The following is a 25,953-nucleotide window of genomic DNA, read 5'->3' as shown; positions in this document are numbered from 1 at the left end:
CGAGAGTCACAGAACTATTATTAGCATAAGACATACAAGGAAATGCTGTTGTCTTAGAAACAGACTTTCTTCAATTATCTTCCTTAGTGGTACATGGGCTGATGGTTACATAGAGCGTTTGTGTGGGTTTGGGTGATCCATTTATAAGTGATTCTGTTCCTTTAACTTTTATCATCATATTTTGTATCTCAGAGGATAAATAATCTCTTTAAAGCAGTGAGACAAAATGTGGAATCATTCATTTTCTTTTAGTCTTTTTATCAACTGTGTTTCTCTACTCATGAGTTGCTGTGTCAGAAACTGTGTTAATAGATTTCAAAGGGCACCCTTGAGAAGATTTCTGAATAATGGCATGGTACCAGGATATCATGATAGAAATGCTTAACACCTAGCAAAGCCAGGCAACATTTAATGACAGTTGACAGTTACTGAAGATGCTAAAACCATTTAGAGAATGACCTTTGAAGATACTGAAGATATTTCTACTGTGATAATTTTTTTTTTTTAAGTGTCAAGAAAACAAAGCAGGTCACAGATCACAGGGTCCTTTTCTGCGAAATCTCCAAATTGTTTTCCATAGATGCTGCACCAATTTACACTCCCACCAATAGTGTACAAGTATTCCCCTTTTTCCACAGCCTCACCAACATTTATTATTTGTGTTCTTTTTGATGAGAGTCACTCTGACAGGTGTGAGATGATATCTCATTGTGGTTGATAAGTCAGACAGAGAAAGAAAAATATGCTATTTTATCCGTTATAGGTTGTGTCCAACTCTGTGGTTCCATGCACTATAGCCCACCAGGCTCCATGGGGTTTTCCAGGCAAGAATGCTGGAGCAGATTACCATTTCTTACTCCAGGGGATCTTCCCAACCCAGTGATTGAACCTATGTGTTTTGCTTCCCCTGTATTGGCAGGCAGATTCTTTACCTCTAGTGCAACCTGAGAAGCCCATCACTTATATGTGGAATCTCAAAAATAAAACAAGCATATGTAACAAAACAGAAGTAGACTCAGAGATATAGAGGATGAATTGTAGAGGGAAGGCAGAGAGGCAAAATAGGTTAGGGGAATTAAGAGATACAAACTAGTATGTATAAAATAAACAAGCTATGAGGATACATTGTACAACACAAGGAACAATGGTCATTACTTTGTAATAACTTTAAATGGAACATAATCTATAAAAATACTGAATCATTATGATATAATTCTGAAACCAATATAACCTTATAAATCAATTATTCTCCAGTAAATGGACAAAAAATAAAAATGTTTTTATGGAAAAATAGCTCCTTTTTTGAAAGAATCTTCAAATTGAAATGATCTCTGCAGCGTAAGATATTCACTATTCCAGTCCTTGGTTATTGAGTACCTTATACTTGCTGATGCTGTAACAGGCATGAAGAAACCTGCCTTTGCCTTCATGAGTCTTACATTCTGTGGAAGGAGACAGGCATGGTGTCAACACACAAATAAAGTAAAGGGTGGGTCAAAGTAAAATAAATGATGCGTCATCTAGGGTTGTGTGATTCAGGGGTGATAAAGCTGCAGGAAAGAATGCCCAGGAAAGAAAATAGGAAGGAAAGGAAGGAAAGAGGGAAAAAAGGGGGGGCGGCGGAGGGGAGGATGGGAGAGAGAGAGAGAGGACTCTGTGTGTGTGTGTGTGTGTGTGTGTGTGTGATGGAGTGCATAGGAGGAGGGGTACCATTTTAAACAGAATAGTTGAGAAAGGCTTCCTCATACTAACATTTGAGGAGATAACTGAGGAAGATGAGAAATGAGTCTGTCTAGAAGATGTTGTTTTTATCTACATAGCAACATAGCTCTCATCATGCTTAAAATATTCAGGAAGACAACTCAGACTTCACTTTATTCTAACTATTATGATCATTCCCCATAGAACCATTGTATTTATACTGTCACATACTGAGCAGAACCCAAGTGCACAGCATTTCAGGGTATAAATGTAGAATTGATTAAATGCATTGAAATATAACATTATAGGGTCAAGGGCTTGTTGCCTGACACATAAACAGAGTGAAATAGAAAGACGTTAGATTTCATTTTTAACACAGAAGGATATGTACAGATGATGTGTTGTGCTTCTTTTGTTTGTCTCATATTACGTTCTTAGAAGCGACAGGAAAAATGTACTCCGAGTTGTACTGTGAGTAAATTTCTTGCATTCAGTAAATACACAGAAGGATATTAGCAAGCTAAAAAAGAGCATGAGGATATTCTTTTTGAGTTCTAACCTTGCCTTTAATCATTTCCATGGATATTGGTTTCACTGACCCTTACATTAATCATTCCTTGGCAAAAAGAGATGAGCAATACTATTGCCTCTGTTTTGTAAATAAGAAGGAGGATGATAGGAAGGTTAAAAGATCTGCCTCAAGCAATTCTAACTATAAGGCTCTGGTAAAGTCTTTTGAAGAAGCTATTTGTCTTAAATGACAGTTCTAAGTTTGAACCACTAGGGTCTAAAGTAAACTAAATCTGAAACAGCATATTGAAATAAAAAGGAGTTCTCAATTCTAACTGCATTTGCATTGCTAACTAGCCTTGTGCCTTTTAGAATCATTATTTTATAACTTGGGAAGCCATTCGATATTGTCATTTATCAGCAATTATTTATTGAGAGCTTTTCTTCATGGCATGAAGTATTGGTAAGGTTATGCTCTGTGTTCTGAAATAGCTCATTCAGTAGAGGAGAAATTCAGAAAAAAAAAAAAAAAACCAGCAATAAAAATGACATAACAGTGTGTTCAGCACCATACCAGGCAAGGATGGTGAGAGATAAGGAGAGGAAGGTGGACACACACACAAAACGGAAGTTAGGGTGAGAGGGCTGGCTTCTCAGAGAGATCCGTTGAGTCTGCTTCTATTTTCAAGACAACTAATAGGGACCTACTATATTGCACAGGGAACTGTACTCAATATTCTTTAATAACTTACATAGGAAAATAACATGAAAAAGAATGGATATATGTAAAACTGATTCATTTTGCTGTACACCTGAAACTAACACAACATTGTAAATCAGATATATTTCATATAAAATTTTAAAAAATCTAGCATATGGCAAGCAGGAAAAAGCAAAAAAAAAAAAAAAAAAAAAAAAAAGACAAGAAAGAAAAAAAGTAAAGAAGTGATGATTAATCACATAAAAGGGTTTTGTCTTGAACCTGAATACAGAGAAACATTTTGAGATGCCTTGAAGCATAGAAAATGACCTACTGTATTTGAAACTTACAAGATCATCCTACAGGCAAAGAATTTATTTGAGATAGATGAGTTATAAGGCTTTAACAAGACTCCAAGAGAAAAATTATGAGGGAGTGAACTAAAAGACTGAATGTGGAATAGATGAGAAAAGACTGATTCAAGAGATATTTACAAAGTGAAATCTGTAGGATTCGACAGGAAACTATGTAGAAAAGAAAAGACAGAATCGTCAGGGTAATTTTGAGTAGTAATGCAGACAAGGTCAAGGTTTTAGAATTGAAAGTATTGAAAGGAAACATATTCTGGAGCCATCTGGAGTCTTTTCAGCTGCAGGTCATTAAGCAAAGGCATAATGAGGGTCCATTTGGCCAAAGCACACGAACTTTTACTTAAAGGTCAGAGCCTCTGGGATTAGTGGACCCCTGGGTGCAAAGTCATCACAGACTTAAATTCCATTCATCCTCTACCACCCTCCTAAAGGTTACATTCAGAGATGTAGGATGTATGTGACAGTTTCAAGAGACACAGTTAAAAAGAGCCATGTCCAGATGTACAAAGAAAAAGACTGTCCCTGGGGTTGTTGTAGGAATTCAGAGCGCTCGTCCTCCTCTTCCTCAGCACGGGCTTTCGTGCTAAGTCGCTTCAGTCATGTCCGACTCCTTGTGATCCTACGAACCTGCCAGGCTCCTCTGTCCATGGGATTCTCCAGGCAAGAATACTGGAGTGGGTTGCCATGCCCTCCTCCAGGGGACCTTCCCCACCCAGGGACGTAACCATGGTCTCCTGTGTCTCCTGCATTGTCACGCGTGTTCTTTACCACTAGCACTACCTGGGAAGCCCTTGCTCAGCCCATCTCCTCCAACACTGAGAAGACCTAATTCACATGCTCACCAGAGAGATGACGATGACTCATTTCAGCAAGCTGGCGTTTCCTGCTGGGGAGAAGCTCAGTCTGAGTCAAGGGTGAGAAGAGTAGAGAAGCATATAAAATCAGAGCTCTACCTAAAAAAAGAGGGGTGAGTAGGCTTAAGAATACATACATACATACATACATACCTACATACATACATACCTACATACCTACATACATACATACATACATACATACATACCTACATACATACATACATACCTACATACATACATACCTACATACATACATACATACATACATACATACCTACATACATACATACCTACATACCTACATACATACATACATACATACATACATACATACCTACATACATACATACATACCTACATACATACATACATACATACATACATACCTACATACATACATACATACCTACATACATACCTACATACATACATACATACCTACATACATACATACATACATACTTACATACCTACATACATACATACATACATACATACATACCTACATACATACATACATACATACATACCTACATACATACATACATACATACATACATACCTACATACATACATACATACATACATACATACCTACATACATACATACATACCTACATACATACATACATACATACTTTGACTGTATATGAAAATAGGGGAAATAAACATGATTTTCCTAAATAAAAAGACAGACCAAGATTGCATATGTATTGTGGGGGGGTGATGCAGAACGGAAAAGATGAGAGTATAAGATGAAAAACTAAAAATTCAAGAAATTATATAGTGCAAATCAAGTGTATATACCCATGATTCATCTTCCTTTGTTACTGAGCACTCATATTTGTGGCTTTACTATTTTCTAAGATGATCACTTTCAAATTGCTTTGATTGTTCTCCTTTGTCCTTTTCTCCCTCATTTCTCTAAAACAGAAGGAAAACAGCATTTCTGGTTTTTGTTCTAAACACTATGAAGAGATCTCTGAGTGTGAAGCAGACCCAAGGGAAAAATAACCCTCCTAGATATAGATGTTACTGCCATTAAATTACTACCTTAAGTAGATGTACATATAGGAGATACAGTTAATTTCACAGGAAGATGGAAAGGATCTTGGAGGTAATGAACTTTATTGAGAGTGCTTTTAATCCCATTGTGCATGTTTCAGAAGCTTTCTAAGCAGGGAAGACCACTGAGTTGATAAAAGAAGCATTTAGTTATTAAATGCCTTTGTGCTTCCCTGCTCGCCAGTGTATTTGCTTTAGAAATGAATGTTACACACTCGGCAGATACAGACATCCTTCTCTAACTGACTTGTCTCGGAAAGAAAGTGGTGTGTGTATTTGGGGGCGGGGGCGGAGTGCGGCCAGTGGATGAAGTTACTAAGGAATATATTAAGCAACTTTTTGTGGATATGTGGATTGCATAATTTAAGACTATCCTGGGGCATCCATAAATTATGCATAGGATTTGTTTTCTTATTTTACATTTTTAGAGGGGAGAACGACCCTTGATTCTGCAATCCCTACATCTTACATCTTTAGCATTATTGAAATCTCACTACTGAATCCTGCGTATCCATAAGGATCCATACCATCTGCTGTTTGGACAGTTTTCCTAAGATCCTTTCAGAATACTCATTATTTCTGGAATCCTGTTGTCTTTTGAATAAGAATCAACTCCGCAGTCTGTATAGAATGATTCCATTACACAACACATTCACTTGTCTTAAAACGGTGGCAGAGATCCACTCAGCAGCAATTTGGAAACAATTTAATAATTGTTTTATTTTGCAGTCTTTAAATATTGTGTTGTTTACAGAGATATGAAGATAGGATTCAATAATGATTGTATTACGGTGCATGTTACACACATCCTGACTGCTCTCTCTTTTCCAGTGTTTTAGGATGAGGGGCACCTTCTGTGACTCTGGGGCACCGATTCCGTGCTACGATGTGAGCTGTATGTTTTTCCAAGCTAACAGTCATGCCATTTATAGTAACACTCCAATTCATCCCTGCACTTTGGAGCAGTATATAGTTAAACAACAGATGGAAAAAAAAAATTTAAAAACCCTGAGACTCCGGAGAAGAAATTCAATATAGTGATTTCATTTGCTTGGGTCACTTTGTTTTATAAATCAACAACTGGGAACACTGTAGTTAGTTACCAGGATAGGGTATTTTGTTTAGCTGTTTACTGCTTAAAGAGCTGGCATCATTAAACATTACTTTTAGGTCACTTTTAATTACTGCATTTGAGGACATGGGTTATATGCCGTAATTGTCTCCTTTTAAACTGAAGCCAAAGTTTAACAAGTTGATTTTCACTGGGCCTATAGACATATCTACATTTTCCAATGAGTGCTGCCTCGGCTGCCCCGCTAGGTGGCAGAAGTGCTTTGCAATTGCTAGATCTGTGCTTTGAAGCTACCGAGTCCCCTCTCCACTCACTCCTGCGGCAGCTGAGACTGATACAAATGTATAAGAAAGAAGAAGCTATACATGACACTCATCACCCTTATTAAAGCATAAAGCAACAATACCAAGCCAAGTTTCTGGCTTCCGTTGGTCTAGGGAAGGCTAGACTTTGCTGAGGGGATGAAGTAAAAGAAGAAATCCTGAGAAAATGACTGTTTGCTGAGGTTTGGTGCTCTGTGTGTGTGTGTGAGAGAGAGGGAGACTTTGTACCAGTGCCCAGGAACTGAGCACCCAAAGGAGACAACTTGCATCTCGCAGATCCACTGTTTCTGAAAGGACTGCTGGTACTTCCACCTGACTCTACTATGGGTCTGGTTGCTTGACCCCCTTTAGAAGAGGAGTGAAACACATAAAAACTCAATCTGTTAGACCGAAACGCAGGCAGCTTCCTGGCTTACTAGGGATAGATCAGTTACACAGTTGAATTGAGTAGAATCTGATAGGGAAACATTTTATTTATGTATAAAAAGATTTGCTAAGTTGATGTTCAGGATACTACCCAGGAAATATATAAATTTTTGCAACATATGGAATGTTACCAATCAATTCTGAGAGATGCTGGGTCACACAAAAGGGAAGGTGCTCACTCGTATTCATAGGCTACAGATTTAGGGATTTGGGAGAGAGGATGGGTTTATTTATTCATCTATTTTTGAATGAAACTATTGCATTCTAGTCTAAATTTTAATAAAACTGTTCCTCTTAGGAAGGCATCAGAGGCGATATAAGAAAGGGAAGAGTGTGTGTTCCCCTACCTAAGGGAGAGACACAGCAGCTGCCTTATTCTGGAAAGACATTCATCTGTAGGTTGAATTCTAAGTGGATCCACCTACATCTGCCATCACAGCCGGCACCTGATGCAGGGTGAATGACACACAATGCTACCCAAATGTCACTGCTCAGCCGTGTCCACCAATTAAAACTAATAAACATTCCTCCCCACGCCGAGGATGCACCGCCAGCCCAGCGAGCAGCAGGGCACGCGATGGCAGAGCATGATGATAGCAGCAGCGGCCGCGGCAGCCGGAGCCCTGGGCAGCAGGTGTACTTGGCTGGGAGCAGAGAAGGGCACAGCGAAGCGCTGGCATCGCAGGCTCACATATTATGCAGGCAGAGCTGAGTTGTTTACAAATCGAGAGCAGAGGGGATTTGGTTGCAGAGAGAACTGAGCGCACTGCATTCAGGGCTCAAGGCACCTGAGCAGGGGGTTCCGTACTGGTCGAGTGGGTGCCACTCCCTGTAGAAAACAAAACAAAATACACACACACACACACAAAACAAAGCAAAAAAAAAACCACCCTCCCCATTACCCCTCAATGCACATCCTGACGCGGTAGCAGAGGCCCAGTTCTGCACGCAGACCAAACGCCTGATGAGAAACCCAAGATCTCCGAGGTTGAGGGCCGGCAAGTCTGTCTTGCTCTCGTATAACTTTCCCAAGTGACATGCGTAAGCCAGATGATGGAGCAGACCGGCCTGGACAGAGCCTGCACATAAGAAAAGATACAGAGAGAGTCAAAAAGAGGCAATACATGGGAAGAAAATAGACCTGCAAGAAGGTCAGAGGCCTGAGAGTCTCAGCCTTCGGTGAGACGTTGGGGCCTTACACCCTCCTCCACGCTGGACTGAACCGAAAGGAAGCTGGAGACTGCTGGCCGCAGAGCGGAGAAGTCTGCGTGCGTGGACGTGCGTGCATGCGCGCTCACGTTGGAGGCCGGAGCACGGATCGCTGGAGCACCGAGCGTCTTTCCGACGGAGGCAGCAGGACTGCGCGCCTTTGCTTAGTCACACTCAGCAGTGAGCCACCTTGGGTGCGATTTTCCTGGTTTCAGAGTTACTTCTACCAAAGGCAGGGGGAAGGTGTCCCCTAGCCCTCTTGTCAGCCGTGCGGCAACCTCTGTCAGTCTGTGTTTTCACCTCTGCTGGCTTCAAGTCTGCTGTCTGGCGGGATCAGTGCTGTCAGTTTTAAATCCTGCTTCTCTCCATGAGGGCTATTATGATATAGGACACCTGAAGGTGTCATTTTCATGTGGTTAATTAACCTTGAGACCAGAGGTACAGCAGCCCAGCCCCTTAATTACATTTATGTGTGACCCCGCAAACGCGGGGTGACAAGGGGCTGCCATTACTGCCAGCAGCTCACAGTGCCACCTGTCTGACCATAACCTGGGGATTGTCATGCAATGCTGATGTCTGTCCTCGACATGAATTGTCCTGCGTTTTGAGTTCAGATGGCAAAGCTTTGAGTGTCTGAGTGGAACCTTTTGACTGCTGGATGCGAACACTTGCAGTGGAGAATTTCTTTTACAATTTAAAAAGATCAAAGCAACCTCATCTGCTTCTGTCTGCCACGGTTGCATGACTGAAAGCTGGGAAAATGGACTTGAGATTACGACTGTGGTTGTGAAAACCCGTGGGGGATATGTTTCTGCCTTCTTTGTTTTTCTCAGATTGAGTCAGTTCCCTCACTGGTATCCTGGTTTACACAATTGGAGTGAGCAGAGTCAAGGCCTTCTCCACAATAGAAACTGCTGAAGTCATTTGACTCCAGAATGTGGAGGCCTGGCCTGCAGGGATGAGGTGGTTTGAGGCTAGGGATGGTGTGGAGGGAGAAGAAAAAGTGACAGACTGCTGTGTTGTCAACTCAGAAAAAGGGAAGAGGAGGAAGGAAGCACAGGATGCAGACTGGACTTTCAAAACATCACCAGGGAACGTGATGCAGTCTAGCAACTGGAGGAGCTAATTCCTGGCCGAGGATTCAGATCACAAGGAGCCAAGGTGAGCCCAGAACACACACACATCATGGCTGGTTTGAAACCCAGATGAAGAAACGAGAAAAGGAAAATATAAAGTAGAAAGAAACAACAACAGAGACTGATGTTATTGCAGTGTTTGGTCTCCTTATACCTGTCCCTGTTACACTAAAAGCAGGTTCATCATTTGTTTGTTTAAAAACAAACCAAAAACTCATTACTACTTGCTTGTGGCATTGTGTATTAATAGAAAACAGAAAAAAAAAAAATTCCTTGTAGTACAAACTGACCTGATTTTTGGATTTCCCTTACAACTCTGCTGCCAAATTGTTCTTCGTTTTCTATTTTGATACCTCTAGTGACCAGCTCCTTTCTGGTTATTGGTGATTTCTGTGTAGTATTTCTGATTGTTTCCTTTGTGTATTCCAATGTGTTCTCTGTAGAGTTTCTACTCGTGGGACTCTCATCTGATTCTAAAGCTCTGGAAAGCAAGTCCATCAGTCCAACAGGTGAAAGTTTATAAAATAATCAAAAAGAAAGCTCATGGCTCATCATTTAACTCTTAAAACTACAGTTCTAAAGTATACATGCACCACGATTTTCATTGCAGTACTTTTGACAGTAGCCAAGACATGGAAGCCACCTACATGTCCATTGACAGATGAATGAATGAAGAAGATGTGCTACATAGATACAGTGGGATATTACTGAGTCATAAAAAGAACGCGTTTGAGTCAGTCGTAGTGAGGTTGGTGAACCTAGAGCCTGTTATACAGAGTGAAGTAAGTCAGAAAGAAAAAAGATTTATGATACACTAATGTATATATATGGAATCTAGAAAAATGGCATTGATGAACCTGTTTGCAAGGAAGGAATGGAGACGTAGATAGAATGGATTTATGGGCACAGTGGGAGAGGGACTGTGTGGGATGAATGGAAAAAGGAGCATCCAGCATATATGCACTATCCTGTGTAAAATGGATCGTTGGTGGGACGTTGCTGTATAACACAGGAAGCCCAGTCTGGTGCTCTGTGATGACCTAGAGGGGTGGCAGGTGGGGGAAATGAGGGAGACTAAGAGGGAAGTGATGTGTGTATGATTATGGTTGATTTACCTTGTTGTATGGCAGAAACCAAGATAGCATTGTAAAAATTAAAAAGCAAGAAGTAATATAAAAATGTTTATAAAAAATAAATGCAAAAATACTTTTCTGGAAATACAAGGAAAAGTAAGATGGGATCTGGGTTCTCCTGCAGTGTGAACCCTTGGCCTGAAGACAGGGAGGTACTTAAGTCACTGATCACTGACCAAACTTACCTGCACTTTGGGTGTGTGTTTCAGTGCCCCCAAGGAACAGGGGTGAGTCCGAGGAAGTGCATGGAGGACAGAGAAGTGTGAGGCGGAGCCCCGCCCTTTTCCTTGGAGCAAAAACAGGAATTCAGTTGGTTTAACAATGGAGAGTTTAAATGCCCCGGGGTTGGCAGGGAGAGAGAAGGGGAAACAACCTCTCTTCTTGAGCAGGAACAAAACAGTTCTGAGTTCTCTTCTTAAAGAGGCTAATACTGTGACAAGCTCAGAGTTTTCCCAGGGGGACCTGAACTGACTCTACACTTGCGGTTACAATTGGCTGTGTGGCATAAAATGAGGTTTATTAAATCAGTAACATTAGCTCTGCTCCAGGAGGAAGTCTGGGAAGAAGGCAGAGAAAAGCTTCTGGTATTAGTTTTGTTTATTTTTTGACTCTGGTATGATGGAGCCAAAGGAAGAGAGTAGGAGAAATTTGTAAAGATTTTGAGAATAGGAGCAAAATTTTAGATAACTTTATGTTCCCTGTTGTAACTGACAAACTGCGTATGGAATAGTCAAAAAAAAAAAAAATTTTGCTGACTGGATGCCTGTTATTATTATAAGAGCAAAGTTAATGCTATGATGCCTCTTTTATGAATTGAATTGGCTTTCCTTAAAACTGTAGTTTTATTATGTGAATTATTACTATAAAACACATATCCTGCTTTTACATGCTTTTGTAACTTAACCTTCAAATCTACCCCTCTCTGTGATGCAAATGGATCATGTAGAGATAGTAATTTTGGTTAATTTTAAGAGTATAGAATGTTAAATTACACGTGGTTTATCCCAAGGAAATTCACAAGGAGTCATAAATCACCATGTAACATAGCACATTGTGGTCATTACAGGGATAAAACACTGTAAACCTTTTCTAATAATGTGCAAATCTCCCAAATGAATTATCCTATTGACACAACTAGGGCCACAGCAGGAAATAATTGTTCTCAACAGTTATGCATCCCCTAGAACAGAGGGGAAATCTTACACTGAAATCATGCCTGAAAGCTCAAACCACACTAATTGTGGTGTTGGCTCTTAGTTTATTTAATAGTTTTAAGGAGAAATACCATCCATACCTCTAGGGATTCTAAAGCAAGATTTTCCTTTATAATTAGATGATAGAGTTAACACCTTTTAAATAATCTTAATTTGTACTTTCAAAACACTTCTAATCTGATGATCCTCAGGTTCTTAAACATTAAAATTATATTAAGGCTGGACCTTCTGATGAGCATCAAATCATCATAGCTCTGATTCAAAGACAGCAAGGCTGAGGAAATTTGTCTCTAAAAATGCTGCTTTGTATCTTCCAATGGTTTCCCCAAATATTCTTTGTACCTTTTAAAACTGAGTTTCTTTTAGTTCCCCACTTATACAAACAGTGATTCACAAGGGAATGTTTTCAGGTTTTAGAAACATGAGGAGATCATAAAAAGCAGTTTATCACTGAAAAATTAGCCCCTAGTTCAGAGTAAAACATCTTTAATTGTTTTTAATTATGAAAATTAAATAATTCTGTACCAGATATTGAACACTGTAGAAAGGAACAGGGGGAGCCCTCCTCCTGGAAAACTGTAAGCTCATAGAAATTGCCCTGAATACTTGTTTTAAAGAGGTGAAAGAATGATTATCTTACATACCAAGTCCTGCAGCCATGAGCAATCGCAATGGTTCACAAATACAGTTTCACTGTAGCTGATATACAGCTGTTTGCTGGCATCTTTTGGAATTATTTTACCTCTTTAATAATGCAAGGTCCTCTTGGGACTTAATTTCTGCCTTAAATAATTCATAATGCATGCTTTGTATTAAATGAACAATTTTAATGAGAAAACCATATCTATTTGACTGGGGAATAACTTGATTTGATTTGAATGTTATTTTGAATGAACTAGCATTGGACTAACAAGATTTCACTATATTGTTTTCTCATTTATATCCTAGCCTTATTGTTTAGCCATAATTATTTATCTTACATCATAGCGAGTTGAGAAAGTGACAAGGAATTGTGAGAATGAACTTTAGACTAAATGATGGAAAATGTGCATGGGGCAGACATTGAAGAAACTGTATAACATGCAAACATGTGCTTGTTTAATTGGATATCTCTTCAGTTCTCTCTAACCTTGAGATCTTGTAAGTGATAGCTGTGTATCAGGTCTATTACTCAGTGTGAAAAAAACAATGAAGTTTCATAGCATTAACCCACTCTTATTTGAGCTATCAGTCAAAAATTTTACACTTATTTGTGAATTTATTGTGAATTTGTTTAATAATGGAATTAATACAACAGAAAATACAGTAAAGGATGCATAATGCAGAATTAGGAGCAACAATGAAAGTGAAACTCACTCCGCCATGTACGACTCTTTGTGACCCCATGGAGTGTACAGTCCATGGAATTCTCCAGGTCAGAATACTGGAGTGGGTAGCCTTTCCCTTCTCCAGGGGATCTTTCCAACCCAGGGACTGAACCCAGGTCTCCTGCACTGCAGGCAGATTCTTTATCAGCTGAGCCACAAGGGAAGTCCAATAATACTGGAGTGGGTAGCCTATCTTTTTTCCAGCAAATCTTCCCGACCCAGGTGGCTCAGCTGGCAAAGAATCCACCTGCAATCTGGGAGACCTGGGTTCATTCCCTGGGTTGGGAAGGTCCCCTGGAGAAGGGAAAGGCTACCCACTCCAGTATTCTGGCCTGGAGAACTCCATGGACGGTATAGTGTGTGGGGTCACAAAAAGTCAGACATGACTGAGCGACATTCACTTCACTTCACTTCTCCTGCATTGCAGGTGGATTCTTTACCAACTGAGCTATCAGGGAAGGAGGAACAATAGAAATAGAATAACTGTAAAATCCAGAGACCAAAAATGTATGTTCTTGTACAACTAGCACCTAGGGCAGTGCTTCTTACATAGTTGGTACCCAATAGATATCTGTTAAATGAATGAGAAGTGGACAAAAAGTAAACTGTTAAAGGAAGCATTCGTAATGTGCTAAAACCCTGATTACTAAGTACTATTAAGTGATCAGTAACCATGTGCAGACACTGATCAAAGTGTTGTACACGAGGAACGGAATGTTTCCTGCCATATTAGTAAACAAGGATGTCAAGATCAAAAGTGATTGTAGACCTCCAACATGAGTCAATGAGCTCTGACAAATCTCAGGAAGGAAAAGAATATTTGCCGTTTACCAGCCATCAAACTACAGCCACTCCTTGCAGCCACTCCCAGGGGTGAGTCCTGAGGAACTCAGGATGTGAAAACACAGGCCCCAGGCAGATGAGGTGCATATCAGAGGAAGTATTTCAGTGAACCCAGATTCTTGCATTTTCTCATATATAAAAAAGTGCAAACTTCCTTAACTTTAGGTATCTAGTTTTCTTTTAATCAATAATAATCTTTTGATGAGCAGTCTACCTGCCCTTAGTTGTAAAACTTCTATATAAACTAGCTCCCCTTCCTTCCTCCTCAGAGAGTTTCTCTCAGGGTTACCTGAGATGTTATCTCCTGAGCCTGAAGTCTTAAAAATTTCCACCAAATAAAACATAACTCTTAATTTTTAGGTTATGAATATTTTTAAGTAGATATACATGCATTAATGTGTCTGTGTGTGTGTTATGCATTAATGTGTGTGTGTGTGTTAGTCACTGAGTCATGTACAACTTCTTGTGACCCCATGGACTGTAGCCCTCCAGGCTCCTCTCTGTCCATGGAATTTTCCAGGCAAGAACCATTCCCTTCTCTAGGGGACCTTCCCAACCCAGAGGTCAAACCCAGATCTCCTGCATTGCAGATAGAATCTTTACCATCTAAGCCATAGGACTTGGTTTTTGCATGAAATCTCTCATCCAAATGCTTGAAGATGCAAATCTGCTCAGTACTCATGATTGAAGTTGGACATATTCTGGATGGTGCAAATAGAAATGATTCTTATTAATACCAGACCATGATTAAAAGGCTTTTCTGCTTAGCTCTTGATTTCACAGCTTAAAGTATGAGGAGAACACGAATGCAACCAATTGAAGTGTCTGTGGCTTATTAAAAACCTACACAGTTAGATTCAGACAGCATCATTTTACTAAGATGTCACTGTCTTCATCTCTCAATACTTATAAGGTATCACAAAAAAGAAAACACAGTCCACATTTTGAAGTTGTTTACATACTGTTAGAAATACAGAATGACGCATGCAGAAAAGACTCAAGAATATTTACAAAGCACCTTATAGATGATTTCAGTCTCCTATCTGGTTTATGTTGATTGGGAATTAAAATTGCTGTACATTTCTCAAAGTTGACAATTTAAATATGGAAACTAGAGGTTGAAAGTAGGTCTATACTGACCTATAAATGTATATGTTTTAATTAAACAAAGGTAAACCAAAACCTTAACTATTAGATATGAACATAGTTGGTTTGTATTATGTGTATGCATATAAATGTATGTGCTAAGTCATTTCAGTCAGGTTCTACTCTTTGCGACCCTGCGGACTGTAGCCCACCAGGTTCCTCTGTCCATAGGGTTCTCCAGGCAAGAATGGAGTGGGTTGCCATGACCACCTCCGGGGAATCTTCCCAACCCAGGGAGAGAACCCATGTCTGTTACATCTCTTGCATTGGCAGGCAGGTTCTTTACCACTAATACCACCTGGGAAGCCCTTATGTATATGCATACATATACAGACATAAAGATAAAATATTATTCAACTCTCTCAAACTCTTATTACTTTAACTGAATCTCTGATGTTTCTTACTAGAAGCTAAATGAGAAAATACAATATGGAAATAGGGTAAGACATATAGACAGAAGTCCTGGGTTCCTGTCTCAAGTCCCTTGCTGTCTTCTGGATTTCAGTTAAAATATGATAATTTTTATATAAATCAAATTATATAGTACAAAAACCTACACTTATATATGTATATAGTTTATATGCTGCTGCTGCTAAGTCGCTTCAGTCGTGTCCAACTCTGTGCGACCCCATAGACGGCAGCCCACCAGGCTCCCCCGTCCCTGGGATTCTCCAGGCACAAACACTGGAGTGGGTTGCCATTTCCTTCTCCAATGCATGAAAGTGAAAAGTGAAAGTGAAGTCTCTCAGTCGTGTCCGACCCTCAGCGACCCCATGGACTGCAGCCTACCAGGCTCCTCTGCCCATGGGATTTTCCAGGCAAGAGTACTGGAATGGGGTTCCATATATATAATTTACAAACTATAAATTATGCTCATTTTGCTACGGTTATCATTATGAAATAAAATGACACCTAACATCATTTACAGAGTTTTGATTTAAATGGAAATGTTACAGATTTTCTGTTCTTATTTTCAGATCACAGCAAAGAAAGAAAGCATCCCCCCTACTTCATTTCTGCCTTCAGAGGATAGCAGGAAATTAAAAAAAAAAAAAAAAAAAAAAGCTGTTCTGTGTAGTATTTCTGACAGCAGATTTCTCAGAATCCAGAAATACTTCTTTTCTCTGTAATACGTTGCCGCAGATACAAAGGAGCACTTAGGACTGATGACTATCTCTGCATGAGCGATAATTCCTGAACACACAGTTCTTGATTAAAATACAAATGCATTTTAACTGCATATTTCTTTATCTGTGTTTTATTCTTACATGACAAAATATGAAAAGAATCAGGGAAAGCTGGGATCTAGCATATGGCAAAAGTGAAACTGAAGCTAAGAGGATTTTCAGGTGGGAACGGAATATCTTTTGCCATCCATCTGGCTCAGAGGTCTGGATTTAGGTGTGGCTGTATCGACTGAACACTTGAAGGTGAGAGTTTTCATGTTGAAGTAGCCTGTTTCCCAAACTGCCTTTTCAAACACAGATGATCTATATTAGAGTCACAAAACTTAAAAATATGTTCTTTTGAGAATTTAAAATTCATGGTATGTGTCCTTTAAGGACATTACCCAGAGGACCAGCATCATGTCTGACATTGTAACACACAGTGGGTGCTGACCTTTAATAAGATTTGGCACCTGATACATCTACAATACAGTGGCCTTTCTCAAGGAAATCAGCTTTATCTGTAGCACATATACATGATGAAGCAGAGATGAAATTAAACAGAGAAATATATGTGGACGGGATTACCAAGGCGTTGACTGTATCATTCCCTTCTTCCTAATGGCTCAGTGGGTAAACAGTCCTTCTGCAATGCAGGAGACATGGGAAGACGAGGATTTGATCCCTCGGTCAGAAAGATCCCCTGGAGGAGGAAATGGCAGCTGACTCCTTTATTCTTGCCTGAAAAATCCTATGGACAGAGGAGCATGGCAGTTTACAGTTCAAAGGATGACAAAGTCAGACACGACTGAGTGATGGTGCAGGCATGCACCATAAATGAACGGCCACACTGACGATTCTTACAGGTAAGAATTTTAGACTTTTGGATCCATTGCATTCTTTTAAGATGATGTAGGCTATTATGCTCTCATAAGCGGAAAATTAAATCCAGATCTGGTGAGCAAATTGACAAGTTCCCACTGCTGGAAAGTATCAGAACTGAGAGGAGGAGTAGATTAGAGGGGATCAGGTGTGCCAGACACTGAGTTAAGCATGTCTGTCTGCACCATGTCATTCAGTTGTCAGAGCCTTGGGAGATTACTCACTATCTCATAGATGAGAAACTGAGGTTTGCAGAAGTGAAGGAGCCTAGCTGAAAGCTAGTAATGGCACACTTAAGAGGAATCAGTCTGTTTGACCTTGTGAATCATAGTATTCTCAGAGCAACAGGCTGCCTCCCAAAAAAACCAGTGCTTGGCTTAATAGCCCTGCTCAAACATGGAACCTGCATTAAGGGCTACTGAAAGCTAATTAAGAGTCCCCAGATGAGACCAGTGTGAAGTTGTCCCCACTGAGACAGTGCTTCTGAAACTTCAGGTTAAAAAATAAGTCCTATGGGGACTTCCGTCATATTCCCATGGTTAAGACTCTGCACTTCCAAAGCAGGGGTTGCAGGTTTGTTCCTTGGTCAGGGAACTAAGATCCCACATGCAGTGTAGCCAAAAAATAAAAACAACAATTTAAGGAAATAATTTAAAAAATAAAAAATAAATACTCCTTTAAACAGAGACAGCAAAGAAAGGAAAAAAAAAACTTTGGTGTCATTTGGGTTCCTTTATCTCTGGGGTAACATCCATCTTGGGATCACAAGCCCCCTTTCCCCATGTTTCATGACCTTTTATTAGGTCATTTAGCTCACTGGTTGGAGAAGGAAATGGCAACCCACTTCAGTGTTCTTGCCTGGAGAATCCCAGGGACGGGGGAGCCTGGTGGGCTGCCGTCTATGGGGTCGCACAGAGTTGGACATGACTGAGGCGACTTAGCAGCAGCAGCAGCAGCAGCAGCTCACTGGTAGATAAGTTCATGTCTCTGCAAACTTGCTCATTCTCACATACGGAGCAATGTGCTACCTGTTGGATAACACAGTAGAGGGAAATAATAAAGATGTGAATTATCTTCTTGTTCACTTTTCAATTCTGAAAGATAAGTATTTGTTTAAGTATCACATTCTGCCTTGATTAGAGCACATTAATTATCATTCATTATTAAAAATATGTTTATATTCTCAAATATGTTTGCATTTCACAAGTCTCATCAAGAAACCAGGCTCTGCTAACCCTGTCTTTTGATCTTGCTTGCAATTCTAGTTTACTTCCTTAATAAGCATTCCATGAGTAAATGTAAATAAGAATTCAGAGAAGTACAGTGAATAAACCTTTATCCCACTTTTCTACATAAAAGAGCATAGAGAATAACAAATGATCTATTAACCTAGTTTATAAAAGATGAGTGATATATACCAAAAGCTTTTAATCTCAAACCTTGGATATATGATAATTTTTAAGACATAGTTTTTTATTTGTTCTTTTATCTTTTGTATAGGTTCTTTTTATTCATTCACCCATTAAAAAATACTCACTGATTACTACCACAGTTGGTTCTATGAATAGAACCAATCCTGGTAATAGCAAGGAAACTACACAATAGGCTCCTTGGGCTCATGGAGCTTATATTTTAAGTGGCAGAGACAAACAATAGTCAATTAAAATCAACAAGATCATGATAACAATAAATGTACATAAGTCCCCTACATGCCAATGAGTTGGCATTCTGAAAGCATGTTCATAAATCTAATTTCTTCGTAAGTCTAACAAAGTTAACCTAGGTACCCAACTAGCACAATTGGCTACATAGTACTGTACTATAAGTTTATAATACATTTCACAAAATAATACCTGAAAAACACAAAAAATTGAAAACGTTTAACCTTAAAAAGTACAGTACAACAGCTGGCATTGAATGAACAGGCAGGAAGAGTTACCGACTGGAGGAGGGAAAGGTGGGAGATGCAAATGCTAAGCTGAAGGATCCCTGGCAATAGGAGATGAAGAACACCTGCAGTTTCACTCCTGCCTGCAATGGTGGCACAGGTTTGAGTTCCCTGATGGAAGCAGATGCATGTTCACACCTTTGAAAGTTCGCAGCTTGAAGGTTTGTATGTAGGGGACTTACTGAAATGCAAGCAAGATAGAAATGTAAAATGGAAGGGCAGATAATGACTTGAGATGAGCAATTTAGAATGTCAGGATAGGTCTTTAGGAAAATATCTTTGAGAAGGGACCTACCTGGGCAGAGATGCCAGCTGTGCAAAGATGCAGGGATGGTGAGAACTATTTGGCAAAAACAAATTTCAAATAGTCAAAGAGGAAAAGGAAAGTACTGTCAGGGAATGTACTAGATGAACAGTGAGGCTGAGGAGAGACCTCAAGAAGCAAGAAAACCATGATAAGTAGCATGCATTTTCATGATGGTGCTGTGCAGAGCAGATGATAGTGAGGCGGCAATCACTAGAGAGACCAGATGAAAGCCATCCCCGCCAGCAGGGGCAGTGCTTGGGGCATTCTTGGCCACAGTGTAAATGGCATGACAAAGATTAAGAAATTATAACTGAATTAACAATCTGATGGATGGTTTGACAGGAGTCAAGCTGAACCTACCTTTTTGGCTCGGAGGATTTGGTGGAAGCCCTATGGGGTCGCACAGAGTCAGACATGACTGATGCGACTTAGCAGCAGCAGCAGCAATGCCATGTATTAAGATGGGGAAGCCTCTTAATATATTTAAAAATTCTTTGACCATGGCTAATAAGTCCAAATATTTTTGGTATATCAGCCCTAGAGTATTATTAAAAGGCTTTTAATGACTGGGCTTCCCAGGTGGCTCAATGATAAAAGAATCTGCCTGTCAACGTAGGAGATACAGGAGATGCGGGTTGGATCCCTGGGTTGGGGAAATCCCCTGGAGAAGGCAATGGCAACCCACTCTAATATTCTTGCCTGGGGAATCCCACGAACAGAGGAGCCTGGCGGGCTACAGTCCATGGGGTCATAAAGAACTGGATATGACTGAGCACGCACACTTAGCTCCATACTTTCAATGACTACAGTTGTCCTTGTTTATTGTTTGAAGGTGTTGTCGTGGTGGCCAGCAATTCACTCTTTATGTAGAGCATTGTGTGGGAGGTTCTTGGAATGTGTATTGATGAGAGATGCTATTAGCAATGAATCATGTGATATCACTAGCTCAGCACAATCAGATTATGCAGAAATTTGCAGGTTTTTGTTTTTTTTTTTTTGCTTGGCTCCATAAATGGTAAAAATTGATGAATAAGCCAAGGAATAAAGCAGAGATAAGAAATATGCTATTAGTCACTTAAGGCATCGCTGCCATAGAGGGGGAGTCCCCCTTTCTCTTTAGAAGGACTATCTAGATCCTTCTGGAGGTAGTGAAAGCCAAGGATATTATAGGATGAGTTTATAAGAAAACATATGGACCACACAATTCTCTGAGTTAGAAAACCATCTCTTTGTGGAAAAATGTTCAGTACTTTGCAGCTATGATTCCAAGATGGACAGCCCCCTCAGGCTGTTCAGAGCTATTTACAGTTCCTCAAGGCTACTTAATTGTAGCTTCCAGTGCCCTTGTTACTTGACTGTCCTACTCAAAATTCCTCAAGGACCCTTGTCTCTTCACCTTTTAAACCCTGCTTTGTATTATGGATCTTTTTGAAAACCAGTCTAGCATTTGAGGTGAAATATTCAGGATGAATAAGACAGAGGTCAGCAAATGAGTTGACTCCACCATAATGCAATCTCAAGACAAACAAGATGTCTAGCTGATAAAAGTAAGCTTGTGCTCTGATCAGAAGAGAGGTGTGAAAGTTTAATTTTCATTGTGTTTTCAACCCCAGTAAGATTTGTAAATCTTTCCCTTAGCTGTTGCTCTGTCACTTACCCATATTTCAGTCTGGTACTTCAGACCAAGTTCTGTGAAGTACATGCTGAACCTGAGTGAGCCATGATTTGGACAACTTACAGACTGCATTTTGTGAATCAGGGTCTTCTTGACACACAGTGTACCCCTTGTTGTCTTTGAGGCCTATACAGAGCCAGCTTTGTCAAACCTTTTGAGTGCGGTCATTGTGCCCAAAGTAAGGATGTAGAAATCCACTGGGGTGAACTGATGGTGGAGAAAGGATGTAGACGTGTGCATGAATGAAGGCACAGCCGTTATAAGGAAGGGCAAGACAGCAAGTGACGTGAGTGAGGTTACAGTGATGCCTCCTTGAGAAGACTATCAGGATGTCAGGAGAGCAAATGAGCATGTGATGCTTTAAGCTGAAATGTCTGGTATAAAACAGGAAAACAACAAGGACCTACTGTATAGCCCAGGAACTCTATTCAACATTTTAAATAACTTATAATTGGAAAGAATTTGAAAAAGAACATATCTAGTTATATATCTATAAAGAATATCTATCTGTCTAAAACCAAATCATTATTTTTGTACACTTGAAACTAACACAACATTGTAAATTAACCATACTTCAATTAGGAAAAAGACAACCCTTAGAGTTGACTAAGCTTGACTTCTTGTATTAAAAAAAAAACCTGAAATGTTTGAGACATTTCTCTTTTTGTTTTTTATGTTCTGAGATGAATTATTATGGCAATAGCAGCAGCTCTTGATTCTTCTTCTAATGACATGAATCACCTTGGAAAATTTTATTTCAATTCCTTGAGATGTTATTATTATTTTTTAGTCTCTGAACTGAAGATAGTAAGAATATCTAGCACCTAGGGTTAGTGTGAAAGTTAATATGATAAAGCATGTGAAAATACTTGTGAAGTATAAAATCCTATAAGTTGTGGCAGTTGTCTGTATTAGTCATTAGAAGATGTTGGCTCTACATTCTGATATTTTATTATTGTGGACATGGATAATAGCTTTAAACATATAGAGTTAAAAAGCAGAATTTATTTGGGCCAGAAACATGAATCCTCTCACTTAACCCTTACCACAACCCCTTGGATAGGTACTGTTATTGTCTACATTTTACAGAGGAGAAAAACAAGACCTAAAGAGGTTAAGTAGTTTATGGCTGAGTTAGAACTTGGCTTCAGGTATATCCAATTTCAATGCAAAGATTTTAGCTCTGCATGCTATTTAGAATTGTAACTCCAAGTATACTATAAAGTAATACTCAGAATGTAAAGCTATAAAAATCCTTCTAACATTTAAAAAATAACCTATAATGACTCAATTAAAGCAAGAATTTTAATGCTCCTGAGATAGGGTATAGTGCTACCATTGTACTTAATGGCAGACTTTAATCAATATGGCTACTTCCTCCTCACAAATTATTTGACTTTACAGCCACTGCTGAATCTATGTACCAATTCTTCTCAAGGTTGACAATTTTTAATTTGAAACAGAAGTAGCCATGTTTGTGGAGCATGATACCATTACAATTTTATTTTGAAGAAGATTTTAAGTTAAGGCGAAGTATTGGAAGAAAGCCATGACAAACCTAGACAGTATATTAAAAAGCAAAGACATCATTTTGCTGACAAAGGTCCATATAATCAAAGCTATGGTTTTCTAGTAGTCACTTACGGATGTGAGAGTTGGACCATAAAGGAGGCTGAGCGCCAGAGAATTGATGCTTTCAAACTGCAGTGCTGGAGAAGACTCTTGAGAGTCCCTTGGACTGCAAGGAGATCAAACCAGTCCATCCTAAAGGAAATCAACCCTGAATATTCATTGGAAGGACTGATGCTGAAGCTGAAGCGCCTTTGGTCAGAGCTGACTCGTTAGAAAAGACCCTGATGCTGGGAAAGACTGAGGGTAAAATGTTCTAGAAGGGGGAAGTAGGAGATGAGATGGTAAGATAACATCACTGACTCAGTGGAGATGAGTTTGAGCAAACTCAGGGAGATAATGAAGGACGGGGAAGCCTGGCGAGCTGCAGTTCATGAGGTTGCAAAAAGTTGGATACGATTTTGTGACTGAACAACAATGCATGTTTTACTATTAATCACTATGCTGTCTCTTTTGTGAGTAGCTGGGAAAACAATGTTATTACTAGCAAAAACTATCAGACTGCCATAATATTAGTTCAGCATAGATGAATTGTCTCCAAATAGTAGACAGAGTTGAACTGTCTCCAAATAGTAGGCAGAGAAAGTTGTCTTAGTACTAAATAACTAAATGGGATTTGCAAGAGATGGGGAGTTGTTTTATTTCTAAGGTAATGAGTGCAGTTCTCACTTACCCAGCTTTGTTCCTGAGAGTGTATTACTTTTGGTTTTAGTTTCAGCATCAATTTCAGTATCCAAAACAGATAAGCTACCTGGATGGCATTTGGAACTTAATTTTGTATTTGTAGAGATAGAAAGATATAATATAGCACCTATGCAAACAAATCTGATGTTGAATTTCAGCCATTAGCTTTTTTATGATTTTTGTGATTGGAGTCATTTTGTCATTTTTTTGGATTCTGTTCTTCCACTCCTTCCCCTTCCCCGAAGTTCTCAGTTTCCTTATTCTCAGAAGCAAAACTCCCCAGTTCTTCCACTTCTTATATGGAACAGTTTCAACTGTCTTTAGTCCATGTTTGAAGGCTTTGCTTGCTCAGTCTCTCAGTTATATCTGACTCCTTGTGACACCCTGGACTGTAGCCCACCAGACTCCTCTGTCTGGGGGGATTCTTCAGGCAAGAATACTGGAATGGGCTGCCATTTCCTCCTCCAGAGATTTTCGCAATCCAGAGGTCAAACCTGTGTGTCTTGCTTTCCTGCACTGGCAGGAGAATTCTTTACCACTGAAACACCTGGGAAGCTCTTGAAAGTGAAAGTGAAAGCATGGCCAAAACATGAAGGTTTGATTTCCACTAAATGCCCAGTCAAGCTCCAGCATGTGGCAATTTTATTCCACTGGTTACATTATCTTCTGATTTTTGCAGCAGTATATGATCTTTTCATGCCAATAAATGATTATTAATTTAATTATAGTGTGCTTATCATTGCTATTATGAATAACCTTCTAATAATTATATTTGGTGCGCTGCCATACTATTCCTCACCCTAACAAAATAACTTGCTTTGTAGATTTAGAACTTGAGGAATAAAGGATGGGAAAATTATGCTGGCATCAGAGATAAAATTTATTCATTCAATTCAGTTTAGTGGGTATATTAAAAAGAAAGGATACCAGGAAAAGGTCTGCGTCTTTCCTCACCAAATGTTTTATTATTCTCTACAAAAATTATGCTTGGAAGAGTTTCAAAAAGTAGAAAAAATTACAGAAGGTGGTAATATTTTCCTCTTTTTATTCTTTTATTATTATTACTATTAAAAATTATTGGGGACAGGGAATGGAAGGATGGTCTGTAAAATGCATGTAGCACATATAAATATATTAATAAACATCTGCTTTGTATTGAGTATCTACTCTGAATAAGTTAAAATAAGCCTTCTGATCTTCACAAGCTGACTAAATTGCAGTGTATTAACTATCTATTGCTGCATAAAAAATCATCACAAAATTTAGTGGCTGAAAACAATAATAATCCTTTATTACCTCTTGTGGTCTCTGTGGGTTAGGAATTCAAGAGTAGTTTGGCTAGGAGTTTCTGGCCTTAGGAGGACACAGTCGGAAGTCATTTCCATTCTGATAGCTTGTGCCTTGTCCGGAAAAATCCAACAGCTCTTTCTTTGGGGCAGGGGTGGGGGGGTCCCTCCATGTTTTCCTTTCATGGTGGACTCAAAGGATTTGAACTTTGTGTACAATGGACTAGGGAGCCACAGTTTCATGTCCCAAAGTTGAAAGCCAGCTGACAGCGATGCAGCCTTTCAGGATCCAACCTTCCAATCATGCGGTATCGCCTGCATCACTCTGTCTGGAAAGGCAGTCAGAAGGTCCCGCCCATATTCAAGAGAAGAGCAAGGAAGAGATTGCCTCTTTATAGGAAACAACAAGATCTGAGAGGAGCATGTGAGACCCGAAATATTGCTGTGGCCCTTTTTGGAAAATATAATCTGCCACAGGTAGGCATTCTCATCTCTGATTTAAAGATAAGAAGACCTAGGTTCAGTGAGTGTAGGAGATCCACAGTCTCTTGATAATATGTGGTCAAAATATCTCACAGTTGCAGTGCTATATTTGATTAATTTTTTCACTAGTGCTTTGGCTTAAACTCCATGGATCACTGAATTCCCTTTCTCACAAGAATTACCCCAAACAGCAGAAAAGCTTCCCCCTCCTCTCACCTTGCAAAAGAACACTTTTAGAGTGTGCAGGTGACTTCCTCGATACCTCTCTGGCTTTGATCTGAGCCGGAAGCCTTGCCTTATTTCATCACCCTCCTGCTGGTTGGGCTAATGGAGAGGAGAAAAAAAATTGTCTTTCTTAAAAGTTTTAGTTTCTTGTGTGTACCCTTAAATTTACACTGACAGTATGCACTATAGGCTCATATACAGAGTTTATCTGATGAGTGCATTCTGGCTTACTGAAGGACGTTGAGGCTCCTTGGTGAAGTTGAAATAAAAAAGATGCTATAAAAAGGAGAATGGGAGTCAAGTAAGGAATAAAAATAAATTATTTTTTAAGAGATGACACATTCTATCTAACATGATTATATTTTATTCTCATCTAAGGGAAATGACAAAGCTAATGCTTTCTGAAAATAGATCTTTTAACAGTAAATATTCTTGTGAAATCTGCCAAGCTATTTGTGCTTCATTTAAAAGCTTTTGTACCTTCTCAAGCTAAACAAAACACTTCAAGGATTATGTGGACATTTCAGAACACTGTACGTAAAAATAGAAGCAAAATGAAAATCAAGAATTGATTCAAATGAATAGATATTAAATT

This window comes from Budorcas taxicolor, chromosome 12 (assembly GCF_023091745.1).
Source record: "Budorcas taxicolor isolate Tak-1 chromosome 12, Takin1.1, whole genome shotgun sequence".
In the NCBI taxonomy this organism is placed as follows: Eukaryota; Metazoa; Chordata; class Mammalia; order Artiodactyla; family Bovidae; genus Budorcas; species Budorcas taxicolor.
The sequence above is the reverse complement of the archived record's forward strand: the minus strand, read 5'-3'. Positions refer to the sequence as shown.